Consider the following 16,491-nt stretch of genomic DNA (forward strand, 5'->3'; position numbering starts at 1 on the left):
ATAAACACAAAAGGGAACCGAAATCAATACCAAAATGTAGAGGGAGGGGAAGAAAAGCATTACCTCTCTTCTGTGTCTTGGCAACTAAAGTAGGTGTTTTATTCTGCTCTTGGATAAGAATAACAAATGCCAGGTTGAAAAGCAACCCAGAAACTTCTTTCAGCAAGAGAAAGGTCTCTTTTTCTATCATTCTTTTGTAATTTCCCTGTCATTTGGGTTCCTAATCTAGCTGCATTTCCTCAATGAAAACACAAACAATACCTGAGTGGGGAAAGCAAATAAAACATTAGATCAGATTATAAGTGGTGAGCCCTATCCTCATCCTCTCTCAGGCTTCCTGGTTTTCACTCAGAGCTTTATTACCAACTGCTTGTGGAATGAAGGCAGCATAAATAGTATGACACAATAGAATGTCAACGGAAGTAAAGAAAGTAGGTGATGAGTTTAAACTCAAGCCCCAGGGAACTCAATTCAGCACCTGCTCTGTGTGTTAACATAAATACAGAAGCACTGCTCTGGCACTCTGAATTTTGATACTGGAATGTAAAGCCATGCTTTCCCCAGTTATTGTTATCATAATTAACAGCCTAATCCGATCACCCACCATCTTCCATCACACAGCCACGCTAAGTATACGTTGAATACTAAGGTGGTGGTGGGGGGGAAGGATAGCCACTGAGAGATAAGTAAAAATCTTTTTTACTTCCCTCCTGGTAGGCAACCAGATCATCTATGGCCACCAGGCCACCAGATCATCTCATACTCATGCCAGCTATGTTGCTGGAGTACATCTGAGAGGAGGAAGGGGGCAGGTTGAAAAACTGGGGACAGGATCCCACATGTGCCTTTTCCACTGAGATCCACTCCCTACAACCTGCTCCCCATCCTCCAACCTGTTCCAAACCTTCTCAAACCACCCACAAATTGCCCGCAAATTTTCCTTTCCACCATTGTGCCTGAGCCGGTGGAGCACTGGATGTATCTGGTGCAAGCAGTATCACTGGGTATTTCAGCCAGCATCTCTGACATGCGCAATAGCAGCCTCGCTTTTGCACTGCTGCAATGGGCAGCAGATCTATGGGCAGCAGATCAAAAGATCCATAGGACCTTGAAAAGAATGAGTCATAAAACATTCAACTCAAGGTCAAGCTAGACAATGTTAAAAGCATCTCTGTCTAGTTTGGGACTTATTTTCACATTTCAAAATCATTGGTGCAGGGACGCAACCCAGTGTTGGGGTATTTAACCATATACTCTAGGAAAAAAATTTGGACAATGGTGGCAGATAGGATTGGGCTATAAGTGTACTTAATTGAGATCTGAAGCCAGGGATGTGCCAGAGCCACTATGCTGAGTCTCAAGCAGAGTCCCAAGTTTCTGCCCCCCTTGACTCGAGCCACCCACGAGTCATAACAATGGCTGTCATAATTTGCCCAGAGTCATTTTGCAAGTCATTTTGACTCGAGTCAGAGTCTTTTCGAAAAGTGAGTCAAGCCACAGAAGTGGTAAAAAAAGCAAGGATGCACACACAAAAAACCCTAAGTGCAAGCATACACAAAAGTGTGTAAGCATACACAAAAGTGAGCCTTGACTTGAGTCTATTTGAATCTTTCAATTTTTAGAGTAAAACCCTCAAGTCAGTGCCTAAGTTTTTGACATGCATGACTCAAGTTCATACGAGTTGCAAATATGCATGCTTTTGCAACTCTAGTCTGCGGCCCATTCCTGTCTTGAGACTGTGAAGCCTTTGGGCAGCTGTGAACTTCCCAAATCAATCAGTACTCATGCCAATGATCAGGGGAAAGTGTCATAATATACGCGGTCTTATGAGACACCTGTAACACATGAATGGTCAGTTTGGGTTTCCTGCATGAACTCATCCCACTTCTACCACCTTTGTTCCCTGATCTGGAACTGGGATGAGAAGGGCAGTAGTGGGAAGGTTGCAGAGGAAGATCTTCCTGCTCTTAGTCCCCCTCCCAACCTGGTTGAGATTGGGGCTGAAGCAAGAAAGGAATGGCACTAGCTAACCTGGTGGCTGACTAGCGGACAGCAGTGTATTTCTCCCACCTCACCCTCCCTAACTGGTTCACCAGCTGCCAGCTTGGCCACACTGGCCTCTTGAGCGAGGAAGGGGAAAAGCAACCCTTCCATACCACAGAAACCAATCACTTCTTGGGAACATCCCTGCCTGCATTGACCTCTGAGCTGGAGTGGAAGGCATTTCTCTTCCCCAAGAAACCCACCAAAACCTAGAGTCAGAATAGACTTTCGTAAGACTATTTCATAAGTCTGTATAAAACTTACATATACAGCTGCATTCATTGGAAGTGAACATCAGGATATAAATCATGTAAATAAATATACACATAAATGTGTAAAAATATAGAGTCAAAATGTAGCCCTAGATTTTCAGGTTTAGTGGGATCAGGTTTACTGCCCAGCCTGGTTAACCCTGAAACCACCTATGTCTGAAGATGCCCCTAACTCACACTAGACTTCACTATGTTCAGGGGCCATTTCACTCTCCATATTGAAAACAGGCCATTACTTCAGCCACACCAAACTGGAATTAGTCCAGTAGAATTTTTTGGGATATAACTCAGCAGTTTCATTAACCCCTATCTCTAGAAGGACCTTCTAATTTTTCATTACTGTTCATTTTTATCATTTGACAAGCTGATATATAGCATGAAGCCTGATCCACTATCTTTCTTCTGACTCCTCTTCATTATTTTTAGAAAGCTATCTTTTGCACACTTCTCTGTGTTTAGGGAATTAGAACAGGAACTATCTGTTTGCTGTATTTTTTCTGTCCATCTCCTATTTGAGAACTCGGTTCAACTTGTCTTTTTTATTCCAAAACTCATGAAGGAAGACTAGATGGAGTCCAAGACAGTGTGTGCAAGTTATAAGGATTGGAGTGGGGGAGAGAAGTATAAGAACCAATTAATGGCCACTGGAAGACATGTGAAATAAAACTAAATGTGCAAAACTTGACATTTTGAATAGTTTATATGGCATCAAGGTTGCCAACTGATGCAGTTTCATTTTTCACAGCACATCCTATTCATTAGCCCCATGCAGGAAAGTTAATTGCTAGTGATTGACAAGTCTCAGTAGATCTGTATTTGATATTTAACTTACAGCCCAATCCTAACTAACTTTCCAGTACTGATGCAGCCGTGCCAACGGGACACCTGAGGTGGATGGTGCAGTCACGGAGGACTCCTCAATGTAACAGAATGTTTGTTTCCTTGGGTTTGCATTGCAGCTGCAGTGGTGCTGGAAATTTGGTTGGGAAGGTGGGGAGGGAACCAGGGATGGTATTGGTGGCACTTGTGTGCTCCAAAATCCTGACCCCATTTGTCTCCCTTACCACCGACATTACACACCTCAGACCTTTGCCTGCTAAACAGCAGATGTAGGTCCAAGGAGATCCATGGCAGCAATGGAGGTTTTCCCTGGGGCAAGCAAACAAAGCTTAAAGTTACTTACCCTGAGCAGACCTATCTGACTGCCCCCTACCTGGGGTTACAGCACATGCTCAATTGGCATGGGTGCATCAAGCAGCAGGAGGGATTTGGGTAGGACTGGATACTTTATATAAGGTCTCATACCAGGGACTCTGGCTATGAGTTCAGCATAGTAGAAAACTACTGCCTTTTGGGTAGAAGCATCTACTATAAGAGTGATACTTCTGGAGGCAAAAATAGCATTTTCGCCTGCAATCCTGTACACACTTTCCCGGGAGTAGGTTCTATTGAACACCATGGGACTTACTTCTGAGTAGTCTCACACAGGATCTGTATCCCATTGTGATGCCATAGGTTGTTGGATTGTGTGTATGTGTGTGGGGGGGGGGAGAGACAGAGAGGGGGGGTTAAATCACAATTATTGCTTGAAAGCTCTGAATTCTTCCTGAGAGTTTTTGAAAATAAATATCTGTATTCCTGGTTGATTGCAGAAAGGCTTCTGGGTGTTCTGATGTTTTGACACACATTCCTCATTCTACAGTTGCCTCCCAGCAAGGAAAAGAGAGAAAGAGGAAAGGGGAAGAACCAGAACCTTGGCCTTGTCCCCAAACGCTGCGCCATCTTCCCTTCCACTCTGTCATTAAGGAAAGTGGCTTCCTACTGCAGTTCCCCAGCTTGTTCCTGCTTGATTGCTAATTTTGCAGTGTCCTTGCTTTTGACAAATAATAAACAAACCATTGCCAGATAATTATCACAGAAGGCACACTCCACTCTCCAAGAGCTGGCAATGCCATTTCTCAGTTTTATTATGCCTCCCTGTCAGACATACTCTAGGAACAATCAGCTAGGGAAACTCAACCATCAGATGCCTGATCAAGCCTGTTTAAAATAGATTATGGCCAACAGAGGCACAGAATAGGCTCAGAATTTTCAGACAGATGTGCAAATAAACCACAGGTCACTGCACAATAGCAGCTCTTCGGCTTTAAATGAACACTCTACTTCATTCTGTTTCAGTCTGGCTAGTCTGAGATATCCGTTCTGCAATTTACCTTGTCGCCTTGTTTTGCGTTGCCTTGTTTGTTTAATTGAGAACATAAGAACATAAGAACAGCCCCACTGGATCAGGACATAGGCCCATCTAGTCCAGCTTCCTGTATCTCTCAGCAGCCCACCAAATGCCCCAGGGAGCACACCAGATAACAAGAGACCTGCATCCTGGTGCCCTCCCTTGCATCTGGCATTCTAACACAGCCCATTTCTAAAATCAGGAGGTTGCACATACACAGCATGGCTTGTAACCCGTAATGGATTTTTCTTCCAGAAACTTGTTCAATCCCCTTTTAAAGGCATCCAGGCCAGATGCCATCACCACATTCTGTGGCAAGGAGTTCCACAGACCAACCACACGCTGAGTAAAGAAATATTTTCTTTTGTCTGTCCTAACTCTCCCAACACTCAATTTTAGTGGATGTCCCCTGGTTCTGGTGTTATGTGAGAGTGTAAAGAGCATCTCTCTCTATCCATTCTGTCCATCGCATGCATAATTTTTAATTAGACCACTGTTTAACATAATTAAACACAGTGGTCTAACGTAATTAGACCACTGTTGAGCTGCATTCCTTCAATAAAATATTCAGTGCAACGGACAAGACAACCATGAAACCAAGATAAAGCTGAAGAAAACACCAGCCATGAAAATGAAGAACCACAGCTGTTAATTTAAAGGAAGGCCAATCAATGATCAGCACTGATCCAGAAACAGGCCTAACTAAACAGACAAGTTTTAGCTGGTGGTGGAAGGCAAACACTGTCAGGGAGAAACTAATCTTTCTTAACAGGGATTTTCCTATGGTGAGTGAAAGTTACTGAAGATGCGCCGTTCTGCACCATAGGAGACCTGACAAGTGTGGAGGAAGGAATGTGAAGTAGAGTCTTATTGGCTGATCTTACTGCTTAGGGAGGATGTCAGGGCAGTTTGACAGTGCAAGCCTGGGCACATCTACTCATAAGTAAGTCTCACTGCGATTGATAGGGCTTACTCCCAGGAAAGTGTGACCAGGATTGCGGCCAAAGTTTCTTATTTAAATATTTGCTCTAGAATTGTCTTATTTTCCTAGGTTTTCATAGAATATCCTGAACTCCCATTCAAGTCATATTTTTCCAGTGCCATCCTAAGCATGTCTATTCAGAAGTCAGTTCCTCTGCATTCAGTGGGGGTTACTTGCTTGTAAGTGTCTTTAGAACTGCCACCTTACTGACATACTCTCAAAAGCCTCTGGATTCAAACTCTTTGTGACTGTTCCCATGTCCTACTCTCTTTTCTAAGGCTATGAAATGATTTTTTTAAAAATGGGAGAAAACTACAGATCTGAAGCAAATGAAGATCTGAATAGTGGCAGTCCTGTAACAGTCATTCCTGGGGTTCCAGCAATTGTTACTACTACTACTATACTACTACTAAGCGTGAACAGTATTATCATTTCTATGCAGTGCTACCTCTGAGGACAGTTCAGATGCTGCAATGAGTGCAATGAAGCAGCCAGGATGTTGGCTGGGGTGAGAGAAAGAACCCATATCACTCTGTTATACCAGTGACATTGGCTGCACATTTGTTTCTATCCTAAATTCAAACTGCTAGCTCTTAAGACTCTACGGGCGCAATCCTAAGCCCTTATGTCAGTGCTTTCCAGCACTGGCTTAGCTGTGCCAATGGAACATGTGCTGCATCCTGCAGTTGGGTGTCACTCACGGAGTCCTCCTCAAAGTCAGGGAATGTTTGTTCCCTGACCTCAGAGCTGCATTGCCCTTCTGTCAGTGCTGGAAAGCACTGACATAAGGGCTTAGGATTGCGCCCTAAATGATCTGAGGCAAGTCATCTGCTCCTAGGGTGACCGGATACAGTGGAAGACAGAGTGCCTATACTTTTGTTTAAAAGAGGGAATTCTATACAATTCTATACTTTTGTATAGGAGAGGGAATTTGGGCAGGTGCAGCTTAACATGGAAGGGCTTAAAAAGTTTCACCTGCCAAAATTCCCTCTTTTATAAGGTATAGACACTCTGTCCTCCATTGTATCTGGTAACCCTTTCTGCTCCTATAGGAACACAACATGCACTTTGGCCCATCTGTAACTGGAATGTGCTTGTTGGGTAGCAGAGATTACATCCTTTTGGTGGCAATGCCGTTCTCCCCCATTTACCCTGACGTCTCTCCCCTTCGCTTCCTCTGTCATCCATCTCCCTTCTGCCTATATTCAGACTGTGAGTTCATCAAGGCAGAGATCTGTCACCTCTTCTGTTTTCAAGTGCCACTCGCAATGATGGCACTAAACAAATAAACAAGTAAATAATAACTATGGAATTCTCTTCTCAGTTCTCCCTCTAGGAGAATTCTGCAGTCTTTGCACAATAATTGAAGAAATGTTGTTTTCATCTGGCCTTTGGACTGTAATCTTATTAGACCCATCCATACCCATTTGGACCATTCTGTTTCAGTTCCATGCACACCACTAATTCCCATCGCATCAGCCTTCTGTGACAGTTAGTGGCCACAACTACTTGTTTACCTGCTCGCATGTCACCAGGCGTGAGTTCATAAATAAAGGGCAGCCAGGGGAGTCATCTAGGTCCTCCTAGCATCAGCACCAACCCTATCTCATTTAATTCCAATACCAAGTTACTGATCATAAAAAAAGAGTAGCTACATGAATGATGGTGATGCTGGCAATGATGGTGTGGAAAATGATGGGAAGTGCGTAGTGAACAATCGAGATATCCAAGGACAGGATATTAAAAACTACCAAGAGTACGGAAGGACTGCAAACTAGTGTCTTCTTTGACAACTTTTTCTAGCTCACTGCAGGTTAATTATTTCAGAGCAAAACAATATTAAAGATTCACTTCTCCAGTCCCAGTAAGAGAATTTGATTTCACAATAAAACAAATAATGCTGAAACGCATGGGGCACAATTAGAGGAGAATTCTCTGGTTTCCTTGGCCAGTTTTATTTAAAGAAAATGGATTATTAATTTGAGATGGGCTGTATTCAACAAAGTAAATATTCAAAAAGAGCTGGCATGTGCAAAACCCACCCTCAGTTTTCATTTCACCACTTTTCCTTTTTATAAAAACCTGCCATAGTATCTAATTTCCCTATGGTCTATTTTCTATAATACGACACATGCCAGCAACACAAGCTGGAATAGGGAAGAGAAAAACAAAGTCTTAAATTAAATTTTAGAGCAGGAAGTTAGGCAGGGTTAGGGAGATCCAGGCAAAGCAGCAAGGAGAATTCAAGATTTTAAAGATCAGCTGTAATTAGCGGCCAAAATATCAGAGCAACTCCTTTAAAAGGCTTTAAAAAAAGTTTTACATGAAGACCAGGCAAAAATCGCCCATGAAAGGTCAATGTGTGTGTGCAGTTAATTTTCACTTTATTTTCACCTCCAGCAGCAAAGATAAGCTGGTGGCAAGAGCAGGGAGTGGCTGGGAGTGGGCAGAACAGGACAAGGAAAAGAGACGCTTGAGGGGGGACATGATTGAGACATACAAAATTATGCAGGGAATGGACAGAGTGGATAGGGAGATGCTCTTTACACTCTCACATAACACCAGAACCAGGGGACATCCACTAAAATTGAGTGTTGGGCGGGTTAGGACAGACAAAAGAAAATATTTCTTTACTCAGCGCGTGGTCGGTCTGTGGAACTCCTTGCCACAGGATGTGGTGCTGGCGTCTAGCCTAGACGCCTTTAAAAGGGGATTGGACAAGTTTCTGGAGGAAAAATCCATTATGGGTTACAAGCCATGATTGCATTTGTGCAACCTCCTGATTTTAGGAATGGGTTAAGTCAGAATGCCAGATGCAGGGGAGGGCACCAGGATGAGGTCTCTTGTTATCTGGTGTGCTCCCTGGGGCATTTGGTGGGCCGCTGTGAGATACAGGAAGCTGGACTAGATGGGCCTATGGCCTGATCCAGTGGGGCTGTTCTTAAGTTCTTATGTAAGGAGGGCAAAGAATGGGAGAGTTTCTGCACAGGGATGGGAGGTGGATCTTGGTGACACAAGTGTGCGCCTGATTCTAACCCCATTCTGGGTTATCTCCTGTAATGGAGAACTCTGAAGAAGCCTTGTCATACATCAAAATATACCTAGAATGCAATTAATTCAATCTGAATATGCTTAAGAAGTTGAATATAAATTATCTGACATGACCGTTAGCGCTTTCAGCGCCAACGGCTGTTACCCCTGCCTGATGCAGACAGGCTGGGGTTTGTTTCCCCATTGGCTCTCCTGCAGCTGGAGGTGGGACAATCAGGCTGGAGTCGGGCAGCTGCCTGACCCAGCCTCAGTTCGGGAGCGAGCGGCGATGCGGGAGGACATGTTGCACCAAACTCCAGATCTGATGCGACTGGAGAGGCGCAGCTGCAGCGAAGCCGCGTCAGGGAGCGGTCACCTCCAGAGCAGCGCCTGTCAGGCACCAGCCAACTGGAGGGAGAGGCACGCACTCTCCCCCACTGTGCCTGAGGCACCAGCTGGACAGCGCTCCTGGAGCACTTCACCCACAGTGCTCGGTGCCTGAAGGGCGGCAGCCTAGCAGAGGGTGATGCACACTCACTCCCCGCTGTGCACGGCACCAGCGGGGCTCCACTCGTGCTGGCTGGACACGCGGGTCCCCCCACCCACCCACAGGGGTTGCCCCGGTCCAGCGGGGAAGCCGTGCACGCCCCTCAGGGGCTTTTCTCCGCACTCCTCAGGGCTCAGCTTTGGGGGCTTTGGGGGCTTGAGCCTTTGGGGGCTTTGAGCCTTTGGGGCTTGAGCGGCTCCCCCCACCCCACAGCTACCCACAGACTTGGTGCCATCTTGTTTCGCCTGCCCGCCATTTAGTGGCGGTATCACGAGCCTGCCAAGTACTAGGGGCTTGCTGCCTGCCCCCCCTGCACTGGCTGGGGAGGGCAATTCCGCACCCCACCCCACTTAAGCCCCCAGCAAGTGCCTCCCCTTAATAATAATAATAATAATAATAATAAAATAAAAATAATAACAATAACATTAAATAGTAGATATAAGGGGAGACGGTACAGTTGGGGGAATTAACAGGTTATTGCTGATAGGGTGGGGCCTCAGTAGGGGTACTTAAAGTTTAAAAAAAATTATAAAATTTTTTTTGAATAACACTAACATTAAGAATTGAATAAGTACAAAGGGGGGATAGTTAGTTAGCTGTGTGCAGGTACCCAACATGCCTAAGCGCCTTCAAAAAAGGTGCGGCAAGGCACCGAAGCGCCCTGTTCCAAACTGGCTGAGTCTTCATCGTCCGCTGATGAAGGCAGGGATGTGGGTGAGCTTAAGGCATTAGTGGCATGCCTGGAAGCATGGCAAAAAGAGAAGGCAATGCGTAGGGCAGGCAAGGGCGATGGGGGAGGAGCATCCGGTATTCGGGGACCCCAACGCAAATTTAACCGCCCAGGCCATGGTACCCGGCTTAACACATTTCTGTCTTCCAATAAAAAAGGCAAAGTCCCTGCTGCCATGAGGTTATCAGATGAGGAGTCGTTGGAAGCCTCTGGGGTCCAAGTGGCAGCTGATCTTGTTAAGCCTTCACAGGACAAGGCCACAGCGGATAAGGGGTGTGCAGGTGAGATAGAAAGGCCTGATCACCACCCGATTATGCCGGTTTGGGGTCAAGCGGGCATAATCCCCAAATACCCCAATTCATTAGCCATGAGTTATCCATTCGGGGGATTATGGTGGCCTCCACAAGCGCCACTGCCGTATGGTGGTCTGGGCTACCCCTGGCCTCTGGGACCCTTCGGTTTCACTGGACCAGCAGCCCAGCCTGCCGGTAGTGCTAGTGGGCCTTTTAGTGCCCCTATTACTCCAGGTCAAGCACTTCCTCTTGCCCAGGGCCAACCGATACCCTCACAGGGGCCCCAAATCCCCCCCCCGGTTTTGTGATTGAACCTAGTGAACGCCCCACAACTTCAAATGGGGACATCACTCTACCTTTGGACGGCCACTTAGTTCTATTAGTGAAGGAGCGAATTTGGCGAGGAGAATTTGTGGACATCTTCAGCCTTTTACAGGTGGAGCCTGAACCCACCCCAAGTCTGGGAGAACCCCTTAGGGACCAGGAGCTAGTAAAGCGTAGAAAAATCGATAAAAATTGGACAAACTGGCTCAATGGTTTTATAATTTATGCCTCAGTAGTCCTCCAAATGTACCCTAACAAGGCTCCTTCCCTATTTAAATATTTAGACATCGTCCATAGGGCTTTTCATGATTATTCTGGCCCTGCTTGGTGTTCTTATGATGAACACTTTCGCATGAGGTCCTCCCATGATCCCACCCTTGATTGGGACGTACCGCAATGGGAGCTGTGGGCGCAGCTAGTTATTCCTTCAAAACCGACGATTGGTGACTGCTTGGACAGCAGTCACCTGATCACCAGAAACAGGAGTGAACAAGGCAGAGCACCCCCGGGTGCTCAGGGGGTTCAATACCCGCGCACCTGTCGTGAATTTAATGCCACGGGATGTTGTAGTCGGTCTAACTGCCGCTTTTCACAAGCCTGCGTGCAATGAGGGGCCAAACACGTGGTATCCAGTTGCTCCAAGCTTGGATGGGCCAGGTCCCAATTTCGAGGGCAACCTGGAGGCGGGCCGAAAGGCGGTGCCCCATCCTCTGCCCCTTCCAAAGGGCCCAACTTCCATTAGGCTTCCGTTCCTCGGCTGGTTACTCAACCAATATCCCAACCAGCCGAAGGCCAAATACTGGGAAGGTTTTTCCAGTGGTTTTCGGATTCCGGCACCCCCTCCTTCCCAACCCTCCTGGGACAAGAACCTTCGCTCAGTTTGTGGTATGGAGTAGGTGGTGAGGGAAAAGATTGCCAAAGAAGTCGAGGCCGGCCGAGTGGTTGGCCCGCTTTTTGAGCAACCCCTTCCCAATTTGCAAGTTTTCCCTTTGGGTCTCGTGCCCAAAAAAGTCCCAGGAGAATTTTGGTTAATACACCACTTGTCACACTCCAAAGGCCAGTCCGTAAATGACAGGATCCCGCATGACCGTTGATCGGTAAGATACACCTCTCTCAATCAGGCCGTGGCTTTGGTCTGTGACTGTGGTCCCTCTGTTCTCATGGCCAAGGCTGACTTCCAATCGGCTTTTCGCCTACTGCCAGTCCACCCCAATAATTTCTGCCAGTTGGGCTTCTATTTTGAAGGGGCTTACTAAGTTGACAGGATGCTACCCATGGGTTGTTTGGTTTCCTGTGCCACCTTTGAAAGTTTTAGTTCCTTCCTAGAGTGGGCGGTCCATAACAGGGCTCGCCCGGTTTCCTCCGCCCACTATTTCGATGACTTTTTGTTTATAGGCCCAGCTGGAACCAAAATATGTTCAGAGGGCTTGGCTACTTTTGTCAAGCTCTGCGGGGAACTCAGTACTCCCTTAGCACATGAGAAAACTGAAGGTCCTGCCACGCGCTTCACCTTTCTAGGGGTACAACTTGACTCTGTATTGCAGCAGAGCCATCTTCCACTCACCAAACTTGTTAAGCTCTGTGAATTGCTAAATGCTGCTCAAGCGGCATGCAAGATCACGTTGCGGGACCTCCAGGTATTAATTGGTCATTTAAATTTTGCTTGCCTTGTTATCGTCCCGGGCAGGGCCTTTCTCTGGTGCCTTTGTGACGCCACAAGGAGCTTAAAGCAGCCACACCATAGAATCCGGGTTACAGCCCCCATGCATGACGATATAGATATGTGGTCCAATTTCATGCTAAATTTCAATGGTGTCTCCTTTTGGAGAAGCCAGAAGTTGCTGGAAGCGGAACTGCAGATTCATTCGGATGCTGCTGGGGTTTGGGTTTTGCCCTTTATTTCAGGGGTCATTGGTGTTCCGCTGCCTGGCCACCTTCCTGGGTGTTAGCAGGTATCACCAAAGATTTAACTTTTTTAGAATTATTCCCGATAGTTGTGGCAGTTTTCATATGGGCAGACATGTTTCAAGATTCTGCCATGTTATTCTGGTGCGATAATCTCACCGTGGTGGACATCGTCAACCAACAGACATCTAAATCAGCCAGGGTCATGCGCCTAGTCCGGGTGTTCGTGAGACGGTGCCTTTCAATTAACGCCATATTCACAGCCAGACATGTTCCAGGACTCGACAATGGTATCGCCGACGCTTTCTCTCGCTTGCAGGGGGAGCGTTTTCGGCTGTTGGCCCCAGAGGCAGTGCAGGACCCAGACCCAATTCCCAGCTGGTTGTGGAACCTTGGTTCGTCCGAGCCCAGGGGGCCATTTGGGCACCTCTAGCTCCTTCCAGCCGGGCCAGTTATCACAGTAAAATACAGGAATTCACCTCCTTCTGTACAGAGATGGACCGTGCCCTTTCCACATCCTCCCCACCTGAGGCGGTTATGCATTTCCTGTTGGCCCTTCGGGACCATGACATATTGGTCCGGTCCATGTCTGTCTACTTAGCTGCCATTTCCTTCAGTGCTAAAGCCGTGGGAACTAAGGATCCAGCTGCTGATTTTAGAGTCCGTAAGATGCTGGAGGGCTTCAAAAAAGACACCCCTCCACTGCCTGACCAGCGCAGGCCCATCACAGTCACCCTCCTACATGGGCTCTATATTGAATTTGGCCTTTTGTGCTCTTCTCAATTTGATATTTGCCTATTTCGCACGGTTTCCCTTGCCTTTTTCTTTGGGGCATTTAGGGCAGGTGAGCTTCTGGCACAATCGAAAGGGGCCCCCGGGGAAAGAACCATGCAGTAGGATGACTGAGATCTTGGGCGGTTCGGTTCGCCTGCGGCTTAGATTCTCCAAGAATGATCAATTAGGTAGGGGCCACATTGCGCTTCTCCACAGGCCTCCTAATCTGCGGCTGTGCCCTGTTCACGCCCTGTCAGTATACCAGACAATGGCACCCTCTAGTCCTGGGTGTCTTTTTAGACATGGGGATCTAACTCCGCTTATGCTCTACCAGTTTAAACAGTTGTTTAAGCGGGCCTTGGAGCAAATGGGGTTACAACCCAAGGAATATGGGCTCCACTCATTCCATATTGGCGCTGCCTCGGTGGCTGCACAATTAGGCCTACCCGTTCCTGCCATTCAGATGATTGGCAGGTGGTATTCCGGCACCTATCGGTATTATCTGAGGTAAGTTGCATGGCATATGCCCATCTCATGGGCTATGAGCACTCTAGCATTGGGAGTCTCCTCCAATTTTGTCGTGGCCTTCGGACCAGTTTTTAGCGGGGACTCCCCTTTCCCCCTAAGGGGGTTTCTCTGAGGCAGCTGCCTTTGGGCCTTGTGGCTCCATTTAGGGGAATCCAATTGGCTTCCTAGTGGCCTTAGGGGGATGTTGGACTGTTCAGTTTCCCAGCCAGCGATGCAGGCTGAAGGGGACCCCCGGTTTTGGGGGCTCTCTGGGCTTTTGCCATGTTTGGACCAAGTGGTCATGTTTAAGAGTTGATAGTTACCTGACTAAGGCACCACTTCCTGTTCCTTACTGTTCTTTTTGCCTTGACAGGTCCACGGTGGCCACAGCTCATTCAGACTTTAGTCATCGGGCACTCTTATCATTTTTGGGGCCAGGAAGCATGCAATGTCTACCAGCAGCTTGGGTTGGCTGGTCACGCCAACACAGCATGCCTGGCCTGAAGAGGCATGTGTTGGGAACAATTTCTGCCCATGATATACGAATATGTTTCTACCCATTCGCCTCCCCAGGTAATCATCGTACGTCTGGGAGAAAATGACCTCTGTCAGAGGACGACCTGTCCTTGAGGCTGCAGGCCCGTAAGGATTTTCTTACCATCTGCAATTGGTTTCCTGGGATCTCGATCCTATGGTCCAACCTTCTCCCCAGGAGGGTTTGGAGGGGCGCACGCAACATCCGCCACGTCGACGTGGCCTGGCGTCAAATCAGTGATTACCTGGGGAGGGTCGTTGCGGCTATGGGCGGGTCCAACCTCCCCTATCCCAATATCATGTGGACTAGCCCTGCCCTTTTCCGCAGCGATGAGGTTCATCTGTCCCCACAGGGCTACAACATCTTTTTGGCTGATTTACAGCAGAATTTGAAGCAATTTATTTTTAGTGGGGATAGGAAGGACAAGCAGTAGGCTGTCCTCCCTTGTGGCATGAAGCATGTGGGGTCAGGGTAGGTAGCCATTCCCCAGTGCCTGTCTAAGCAAGGTCAAGGGGTGAGCCAGTACTGCTCACATGATGCTTTCCCAGCTCGAAGAGGCTGGCTGGCAAGCCCCTTTGACTGGATTGGCACGCCTGGCAAGGCTTGACCTGCGGGACACCAGTCCTGCTTGTTTTAACCATTTGGGCAACGCTGACAGGTTGTCCTAGGTCGCAGGTCTGGTGACAGCCTCGAGTTGGACGGTTTCGCCCTTTGACCTTGGGGGAGGTAGACGGCTAGGCTCGTTTCCCTGTATAAATGACCCCCGCACAACTCAGGACTGGGAGTTTAGACAACTACCCCAGTCACCCTGCTGTAACTTAACAATCAATAAAGTGGCCCAGTTTTAAATCCAAGCCGCAGTCTGGTGCATTTATTTGCGGGGCTGTGCCGATAAATTTCTGGTACGGCAAAGCAACAGAATTCAGAAACCTTGCCTGATAGATAAACAGTTTTCCCACATATTTATGCAGTAATTATGAATTAAAATATTATTTGACTATATCATGGAATTGCCGTATTTTTGTGTTTTATTCCTTTCTGTAGAGTTTTGCTTGTTCTCTCTGTGTCATTATGTTTCCTAATGGATGATATTTTAGCCACACACACATACACCACTACCAAGGAGTGCACCATAGAGCCTCTGTTTGTTGTTTGGTTTATTTGCATGGCTCTTCCTGTTGAAAAAACAGGAATTTTAAGTTAAGGGATAAGCCAGAGGGATTGGTTCATGTTCCTGCCAGTCTCCCTTTTGCAAGAAGCAGGGAGATGGAGAACAACAAATGACATCATTTTAGCTGCAAAAGAAAACAGTCTCAGCCAGAAGTTGATTTTTTTTTTCTCTTCCTCCTCCAAGCAGCCAGGGGAGAGCTCATCAATTCACTCATGGAGAAGGCAAGTGGGACAAGCTGGTGGCCATCCTGATGCAACCAGATAGGTGGACTCATGGTCTCACTCAGTAGTTCCTAACAGCACGAAAAGGTTGTTGCTTTCAGTCCTCACTTGTGGGCTTCCTGAAAGCAACTGGCTCACTTCTGTGGGAAGTAAGTTGTGCAACTGGATAGAGCTGGGGTCTTATCAAGAGGGATTCCTCTTGTGTTCTTTCTCCATCTCCCTCCACCAAGAAATGGATGAGGAATTTAAAGCTTAAACATTAACATTTGAAAGAGAGACATCAATTTACTTTTCAAAATGGAGATTTGCATATGAATACAGAATATATTTTATGAGAAAAATGTCAATGTACAAATTTAAACTGTAAATTGTTCACTCCCATTCAGAGACCTACTTCAGGTATAGTATACAGACATATACCATACTCTTTTTTTCCCCCAGGAAGAGTGCACATTAGCAAATAAGCCCTGAAAAAGGACTGTTTCACAAACCATTTTTTAATGGGCCAGGCTACCAAAATCCCTTTGATAGTCCATGGTGGTGAAAACATCAGAAGAACTTAGCTTTGCTAAGCTTTCCCACTGTGCCATTTGAAAGCAGCTGCTTCTCACCTTAGGTGACCAGGCAGGTGGATAAATGTATCAGCTTGGAAATATAAGGGATTCTGTCTCAGTGACACAGCCTAGATGAGATGGTTTTCAAAATGCTTTCTGAAATTCTTTTTATGTCCCCTACATGGGAAATTCTGATGGTGCCTCTGTTTCAATAACACTGTGGTGTGCAAGCCAAAGCATGCAACCCATAAATGATCCATTTAAACAAAACAGCCAGCACATTAAGGAGATGACATGTTTTGATGATTCAAATGAAGTCTCCTTTTCTTTCCCATCCCTTTAAAACTTCAAAGCAATCAAACATCGTTTGTGC

General features: G+C 46.8%; 1 protein-coding gene across 1 annotated transcript in view; it reads right to left on the reverse strand.

Annotated features, from left to right (window-relative positions):
- The window catches only part of CNTNAP5 (contactin associated protein family member 5), a 301,528-nt gene that overhangs the window by 156,179 nt on the left and 128,858 nt on the right, over nt 1-16,491 (reverse strand). The gene's annotated exons all lie outside the window — the stretch shown is intronic.

Source organism: Tiliqua scincoides, chromosome 1 (genome assembly GCF_035046505.1).
Source record: "Tiliqua scincoides isolate rTilSci1 chromosome 1, rTilSci1.hap2, whole genome shotgun sequence".
Classification (NCBI taxonomy): Eukaryota; Metazoa; Chordata; class Lepidosauria; order Squamata; family Scincidae; genus Tiliqua; species Tiliqua scincoides.